Source organism: Sprattus sprattus (assembly GCF_963457725.1).
Source record: "Sprattus sprattus genome assembly, chromosome: 9".
NCBI classification, from domain to species: domain Eukaryota; kingdom Metazoa; phylum Chordata; class Actinopteri; order Clupeiformes; family Clupeidae; genus Sprattus; species Sprattus sprattus.
Window position 1 is genome coordinate 1,883,281 of NC_137928.1, and position 9,373 is coordinate 1,892,653.

Below are 9,373 nucleotides of genomic sequence, written 5' to 3' on the forward strand. Positions count from 1 at the left end.
TAATTGATGAAGTTGTATGTCAGAGGAAAGCAGGCATGGAGGGTAAGCAGGTAGGCAGGCAGGGAGGCAGTGAGGCAGGCAGGGAAGGTAGGTGAGCAGTATCCAGGTGAGCAAGCAGATGAAGTTAAAAAAAACTAAAGAAAATTCCAGAGCGACAAACGATAATCCAATAGTCTTTGAAAGGTGAGATCAATACGTTAAAAAAAGGTTAAATATATTCAACAAAATTCAGTAAATCCAATAATCCAATAATCCATCAATTCAATAATCCAGTAATCAATCAATTCAATGATCCAGTAAATTCAATGATCCAGTAAAGAACTGTATGCCTTCTGCTCTTTTCCTTTGTTCTAAGTTCTGAGGTCAGAGGTGATTGTCGGCCATCTTAAAGCTCAAGGCCTTCTCACGACTGCCAAAATAAAAGACCTTTCAAAATAAAAGATCCTAACTAACTCAAACTAAAAATGGCTCCTACATAGCCGGCCCCTTTTAGCTACTGCAGGAAGCAAGCTATAAACAACAAAAAAGTCAATTTTCTAAAGGAGCCATGTTCTATCTAAATGATGTGTGCAAAGAATCAGTGTATGAATCTGCGTGTGTGCTGCACGTGCGCAAGTTCATGTAGGCCTCAGTCATCCTTGGGTTGAGGGCCTTCTACAAGTAAGCAGATCTTGCTGATGGGTCGCTCTAGCTGGCTTGTCTTTGTTTGAAGCCTTACGCTGCGAACCAAGCCCTTGGAATCAGGGTGGGCCACAATGTCTCCCTGGCAGAAGTTACGCTTGACACGTGACCATTTTTGACGCGTCTGTAGAAGAGGAAGATATTCTCTGACCCATCGCTTCCAAAACAAATCCGCGATGTACTGGGTTTGCCTCCAGCGACGTCTTGCATATAGGTCTTCTTTCATGAACAATCCTGGAGGCAGAACCGGCTGCACCTTGAGTTGCAGTAAATGGTTGGGTGTTAGTGGCTCCAAGTCGTTGGGATTGTCAGGAACGGTTGTGAGCGGTCGGCTATTGAGAATGGCCTCAATCTCACAGATTACCGTCTGAAGGCCTTCATCATCCAGATGCTGTTGGCTGGTGACTGATTGGAGTATTACTTTTATCATGCGAAAGAGCCGCTCCCATACTCCTCCATGATGGGCAGCATGGGGTGGATTAAAAGTCCATTTTATTCCCTTTTGGAGTAGGCTCTGTTCAATATGCTGCAAGTTCCAAGTTCAGGGACTCCTTTAGTTCCTTTTCAGCTGAGACAAAATTTGTTCCATTGTCTGATCGCAACTCAGACACCTGCCCTCTTCTTGCAATGAAGCGTCTGAATGCATGTATGCAGGAGTCAGTATCAAGTGAATGTGCGACTTCCAGATGTATGGCGCGACTGGCTAGACATGTAAAAATTACTCCATATCACTTCAGTATGCTACGATTACGCTTTACTTCCAATGGTCCAAAGTAATCAACTCCTACATGATTGAAGGGTGGAAGGTCAGGAGTCAACCTGTCAACTGGCAAGTCTGCCATTTTTTGTTTGCCTGCACTGGAGCGGACTCTTCTGCATGTTATGCATTCATTAATGACCTTTCTGGCCAAAGAGTTGGCACAGGGAATCCAGTACCTTTGTCGCAGTTCCTTCCACTGTGTCCTGTTTCTTGATGGATATGCAACGGTAAGAGCTTGGAGACATGATGGTCCCTGGGGAGTATCGCGGGGTGCTTTTGTTCACTGGGCATTGCCATTTTGCTGACACGGCCCCCAACCCTCAAGGTGCCTTCGTCAAGAAAAGGATTTAACCTGAAGATGGTGCTGTTTCCTTTTACATTTTCCATGCCCTTCTGCAAGCAGGATATCTCCTGTGGAAATCCTTGCTTTTGGCAAAACTGTAGAATGGTCATCTCAGCGTTCTCCAGATCACTGATTGCTAAGACGTATGGAACAGTTTTCTCTTGCTTTTGTTTTCTTGTAGTCATACCATGTCTGCTTTGATCTTTGTCTTTCTTGCATTTCCTTACAACATCCAAAAGGATAGACTTCAACCTCAGGAGCCATGCCACTGCCTTCTTCAGCCTCCTCCATGTTGAGAAGTAATTCAAAAGGGAAGTAGTAGCGTCACAGTTTTCTTCCACAGTGACATTAACAGTGACAACTCCTTTTCTAAATTCAGGGTCATTGGGACACAGTTCAACTTCAAACGGAGGATCTGGCCAGCAATGGGGTGGTTCTTTTAAGAAGTCTGGGCCATTGATCCAAGTTTTTCCTTTCAGAAAGTTGTCAACATGCAGCCCTCGGGAGGCATAATCAGCAGGGTTCAATTTTGTTCCTATGTATCTCCACTGAGACACCTCTGATGCACTTCTGATGACGTTCACACGGTTGGCCACAAAGGTCTGGAATCTTCTGCTTTCATTCCGGATATATCTCAGAACAGTCATGCTATCTGTCCAAAACAGGGATGCATCCAAATTCATGTGCAACTCCTCAGATAGCATTCTGTCCATACGCACTGCTAGAACCGCAGCCGTGAGCTCCATCCGCGGTGTGGTCATCTGCTTCAAGGGGGCAACTCGGGCCTTTCCCATTAGAAAGGTGACATGGGCCTTGCTGTTGCTGGTCAACCTCAGGTAGGTAACAGTGCCATATCCGATGTCGCTCGCATCGCAGAAGTGGTGCATCTGTGCGGTTTTGACACTTTCAAAGTTGTCTGGAACAAAACATCTACTGACCTTGAACTCTCTCACCTTTGGGAGTTCTTGCCACCATTTCTTCCAGGCTTGGGCATGAACCTCTGGCAACTCGTCATCCCATCCAATGTTCTGCTTGCATAACTCCTGTAGAATGCACTTTGCAGTGAAGGTGAGAGGTGCGAAGAACCCCAATGGGTCAAACACGGAACTGACCATGGACAAAATTCCACGTCTACTGCATGGACGCTCCTTGATGGTCACCTGGAATGTGAAGGCATCTTCCTTGACACACCACTGCACACCCAGCGCCCTTTCACCTGGCAAATCTTCTATGTCAAGGTCAAGATTCTGAACATCCTTTGCCCTTTCAGACTCTGGAATGGAGCCTAAGACAGCTTTGTTGTTGCTAATCCATTTTGTCAACTTAAACCCTCCAGTTGCACAAAGCAGCTTCAATTCCGTACAAAGCTTGATGGCGAAGCCCTCTGTATCAACAGACTTTAAGAGGTCATCCACATAGGAACAATTTCTAACTGTGCTAGTTGCCTCAGCTGAGAAGCACCCTTTGTTATCCTCAGCTGTCCTCTTTAAAGCGTAACTTGCACAGCTCGCTGATGACGTTGCACCAAACAGATGTACGACCATCCTGTACTCTTTCAGTGGCTGGCTGATATCTCCATCAGGCCACCAAAGGAAGCGCAAGAAGTTCACATGATAAGGTGGGACTTTCACTTGATGGTACATCTTCTCCACATCAGCCATGATGGCAATCTTGCCGTGACGGAAACGGACTAAAACTCCAAGTAAGGTGTTTGTAAGATTCGGACCTTGAAGCAGTTCAGTATTCAGTGATTTTCCCTGATAAGCAGCAGAACAATCAAACACCACACGTAAGCTGCCCTTCTTCGGATGGAACACCCCATGATGAGGTATGTACCACACATTTCCACTTTCCTGCATCAACTGCTCTTGTGGCACACGTTCAGCATGCCCACTTGATAGGACTATGTTCATGAAGGCGGTGTACTCCTTATGAAAGTCACTGTTTCTCTGAAACTTTCTCTTCAATGCCATGGTCCGTTGCTCCACGAGGTGGCGGTTGTTTGGCATTGCAGGATCATCCTTCTTGAATGGCAAAGGCAGTTGATAGTGTCCATTAATTAGCTTTGTAGAGCTGTCCATTATTTGCATATATCTGCAATCCTCAACTGACATTTGCTTTGTTTCCTCAAAACCCTTCTCTGGGAAATCATGATTATATTGCTGAATTAAAAGTTCACTCAATTTTTTAACAGAGATCCGATGTGAATGAACATGCTTTGGGCCTTTCTGATTGAGGCATGCATTGTCACTATGGAGAAGTCCATTCACCACCCAACCTAACAGTGTCTTAATAGCAAAAGGCCCATTACCCTGGCTATTGATAATTCTCCATGGTTCCATTAGGTTCGGCGCATTCACCCCTATGAGAAGGTCAACTTCAGCATCAATTTTTGGTATTTTCACATCTTTAAGGTAGGACCATCTCCTTATGTCCTCCTGTCTGGTTACGTATTCTTTTCCTACAGGAATTGCAGGTTGTGTGTAAACTTCAGGTAAGCCTACAAACTCACTTCCTTCCAGGCTACACACTTCAAGGCCGTTGAGCACCAAACTATTGATTGGTTTCTTTTGCCCCATTGTATGCAGAAGGATTTGCTTACGAATTCCCGTAGCACTCAACTACCTTCTAAGCTGTTCTGTGCAAAATGTTACCGAACTTCCTGGGTCAAGGAAAGCGTGGATGACTTGGTTTGAGTCAATTAGCTTGACTTGAACTGGTACGATTGCGAGTGTACAGTCTTTGTCACTGCAGTCAAGTGACTTGGTCTTCACTGAAACCAGCCCACTGCTTACAGTCCTTTCAGGGGCTTTCTCTGAATCCACTTTCTGTGGTATGTGCAAGATAGTTGGATGTAACTTTGAGCACACTGAACAAGTGTGTCTGTTTTTGCAATTTCGACTCATATGCCCTTTAACCAGACAACCAAAGCAGATACCTTTAGTCTTCAACATATCAACTATTGGTTTATGAGACTGGTTCACCAGTTCTTGGCACACTGCAACAACATGTTCACCATTACAGACAGGACAGAGTTTTGACAGACTGATGTTAGACACCTTTGACACTTGCACTGTGTTCTCTGCAGTAGAACGCGCTGCATTGTATTGTGGTACAGCTGCGACTGTTGTGGCAAAACTCCCTCTAGTCTTTGGTTTGGGACTAAGAATGGGCTTGGTGATGCTGATGGTTGCTTTGGGTGGTCGCTTGGTTGAGGCAGCATCCTGGGGGTTGCCAAAATGGGGTCTTGTAGCATCCTGGCCTGCCTTTCCAGGAAGTGAACAAGATCTCCAAAGGTGGCCCTGGCTTGAGTTCGTTCCTTGATGTCGAAAGCAAGTGCTCTCCATTTTTCCTTTAGCTTGTAGGGCACCTTAGAGATAAGAAGCCTCAAGTTTGATGGAAGGTTAAGTTCATCCATGTACCGCAGGGTACGCATGACATTGCAACATCCACGTAAGAAGAGCGCATAGCTTTGCAAAGCTTCTCCATTGTCTGTTGGAATGTTACTCGAATTCAATGCTTTGTCCAAATAAGCATTAGATATTTTGAACTCATCTCCAAAATGTTCTTCAAGTAGCCTTTTTGCTTCGGCATACCCTCTGTCTGCATCCATATGAAAGCAACTTCTGACCAACTCCTTAGGCTGCCCGGACGTGTACTGTTCCAAATAATACAGTCTGTCTTGGCTACTGGTAGTAATTCTTTCTATACTGTGTTGAAATGCCAGCATAAATGGCTTGAAATTAAGTGGTTCACCATTGAACACCGTCAAATCTCTAGTTGGAAGGCAAGCCATCTTTTGCACAATGAGATCAGCAATTGCACCAAGGTTGTTATTGACTGAGCTTGACCGTGGTATGGAGCCTGCAACATTCTGCCTGGCCTGGTTCAATGGTATTGGCTGAGTAGGCCTTTGAGACCTCTTTGGCCTTGTATCTTGAGTTAAAGCTCTATGCAGTGGTGTTTTGGGAACAGCATTGATCTTTGCATATTCCACTGGTGAGGCTTCTGGATAAAACTCTTTCACAGTTTGGAAATGACTCATTAAATAGTCATTCATGCCATCACCTGGTGGCTCTGTTGACGTGAATTTAGAGTCAGTGGCCTCAACATCAACGCACTCTAGCACTTTTACTTTGGCTTGAACTGCAGCCAGCTCTGTTTCAAGCTCAACTCTTTCCATTGCATTTTGCACTTCCATTCTCTGTTTTTCCAAAGCATGCTTTTTCTGCAGCCCAGCTGCACGTTGCTCTAGGGCTGCCTTCTCGGCTTCAGCCTTTACACGCGCAGAAGAAACAGATGATGCTCTTGATACCTTGCTTCCAACACTCTGTGCTTTACCAGGATTGGATATGCTATCCAAAGGAGAAACTGCAGCTTGCAATACCTGAGCAGTTCTCCAACCTTCTATTTCATTAGAAGTAAATGCCTCAAAAGTTTGCATTTTTCGTTTGTACCAGTCATCATTATCAATTGCCTTTTCTTCACCCTCAAGCAGCTCTTGCACAGATTCATGACACTCTTTGAAATCACTTACGGCTAGATGCATTTGTTGAATGCCAAAGCTTATTTCTTCAGAACTTCTAACTTTAAATAGTTCCTTTAATTCTTTAATTTTACGTGTACACACACCAAGTTTTCCTCTGCGTGTTGCTTGAGTCTTCTGAAGCTCATCATCCATGATTAAAGTTTAGCAACAGCAATACAAAATATATTTATATCTTCAAAATGCAGTACAGCACAATAGTGTCTTCTGACTTCACACAAAAACCAAAAATCCTCTCCAATAACAGGATCAAAACTGATAGTCAACTTCAAATCATATAATTCAGACAATAAGTCACTCTTCCAAATACAGATTCCAAGTACTACACTCCAATAGTGCATCAGAATTCAAAACTCAAAAAGATCCAAAAATATCTTCAACTCAAAAAGTCCAATGATCTTAAATCAGTATCAAGGTATCCACAAGCTTCACAAATGCAAAAAATCCACAGTTTTCACAATTGCAGTTAAACAAAGAGTCCATGTGCTGTCCAAACATTTCAAAGATGTCCACTTTCAAGCAGCACAAGCAATGGCAAGTTCTTAACCTTTGTGTTGGCGTATTTTCGAAACAAAAATAGCCACAGGAACAGATGCGATCAAGCAAGCTTCTTTGACTGAATGCAAAAAATGATATTGTACCTTAATTGATGAAGTTGTATGTCAGAGGAAAGCAGGCATGGAGGGTAAGCAGGTAGGCAGGCAGGGAGGCAGTGAGGCAGGCAGGGAAGGTAGGTGAGCAGTATCCAGGTGAGCAAGCAGATGCAGTTAAAAAACTAAAGAAAATTCCAGAGCGACAAACGATAATCCAATAGTCTTTGAAAGGTGAGATCAATACGTTCAAAAAAGGTTAAATATATTCAACAAAATTCAGTAAATCCAATAAATTCATTAATCCAATAATCCATCAATTCAATAATCCAGTAATCAATCAATTCAATGATCCAGTAAATTCAATGATCCAGTAAAGAACTGTATGCCTTCTGCTCTTTTCCTTTGTTCTAAGTTCTGAGGTCAGAGGTGATTGTCGGCCATCTTAAAGCTCAAGGCCTTCTCACGACTGCCAAAATAAAAGACCTTTCTAAAATAAAAGATCCTAACTAACTTAAACTAAAAATGGCTCCTACAATGACTCTAGAATGTATGCTGTGTTATTAGAAGACAGGATCAGCTAAATTAATGTTCTCCTGATGAAGGTGTGTGTGTGTGTGTTTAATTATGTAAACCTTGTTTACACACCTTTTACTATTGAAGTGTGTATTTCTGTGTGTCCATGATTCATATGTTGAATAATCAACTTTCGAGGGGGAGACTCTTTGACTGGACAGTAAGATCATGGCTCTAGTGTTTATTCTACATAATTTAATGTGTCTCAGTCATGTGGCTATCAGCAACATTGGCTGGTGTGTGTGTTCATTAAATAACTATGTGGGAAGAAATAGGAGTGACTCTCCTTCAAAAACTGATAACTGAAAACTGTGTGTGTGATTAACAGACAGGAGCAGTGAAAGGAATGTTGTCATGATGAAGGTGTCTGTGTGTCACGGAACAGATCGGGACCAGGGTACTGTTCGGCGACGCTCGCTAAGCGGTTTAGCAAGCTAAATTCCAGGCTAAAAAAAGACAACACCGCTTTAGCCAGTTCGGCGAAGCTAATAACCATGGTAACCAATCGCTTAGCACTAGCCTGCTCCAGGGCAGGCTAACCAAAGTTTAGCTGGCTAAACTTGCCACACCCACGCCAAAAGGAGGGATCCCATTGACAAGGAGTCATAAAGTTTGATTAGCGTAGGAAAAGTTCTTTGCGATCGCCAAGAAGATCCATTTTTCCATCATGATGAGTTCTTGTAGCGCTACCGATCCACCCGACAAGGAATAATTCATTTAGAAGACCTTCTCGAGTCATTTATTGCATACACCACCGTAGATCATTGCATGTCTTCACTTTTTGTAATGTCGGCGATGCACTCATAATTATATGACATTGGTAGCCTACAGTTGATAAACCCGAAATAACTTTCATTCGCAGCCTGAGACTTGATTTGCACATGAATAGCCTACTAACGTTTTCTTTGATCCCAGGAAATTTAAGCATATAACCCATCTCCATTACGGAGATATTGGCGAAAATTGTTTAAGATCTTGTCCCACAATCACAATGTTATTAACCATACGTTATCAACAAATGCAACTTACATCCTTGCAAACGTATAGTTTTGCAAACGTGTCTAATTTTTGTGCATTAGCCTAGTTAATAAAGTCTACCTCAGTCTACCCCACCCCCATGTGTACATGTTCCCCCTATGTGTATTGTTTTTGTATTTATTGTGATTTTTGTATTTATTGTTATTCATGTTTGTTTGTAAGTGTAAGCTACTTGGATGACCTTAATTTCCCTCGGGATCAATAAAGTATCCATCTATCTATCTATCTATCTATCTATCTATCTACTTCACAGCATATATTTTTTGTAGAAAAGGTGGATGCATGATAAGAAGAGAGAAATGCACACAATATATTTTCATGGTTCAATTTATTGAATTTCTTATTAATTCATTTAGGCTACATTTAGTCATTTCGCAGACGGTTTATTCAAAGCAATTTACAAGGACATGTAAAACTACGAATTCCAGGGAAGCGGAGGGGTTCAAACTTGCGATCTGTAGCATGCAAACCATGAGCTCTACCCACTGCACCAGAGTCACATATTAAATGTAGGAAAAGATATCACAAGTTATTCAGTCTAAAGTAAGTTTCTTATATTGCGGTCACAGATGAGGCAGTGTTGAATTTTGACATGATTATGGTCTGGAATTCTTCTTAACGCGTTCATGGTCATATCCTGCCTTAGCGGAGAAAAAAATGAGTCTTTTTCTTTGAGTTTAGACTTTTGTTTGGGAAAAGAAAATCATGGTTTTGGTGATCGACCTATCCTGCCTTTTGAAGCAGGACGTGCACGCGCAATTTAGCTGATGATTTTAGCCTGGGATAAATTAACGAGAGGTTAAAATAAATTAGCGCCCGTCGCCAGACGGGCTTGGCCT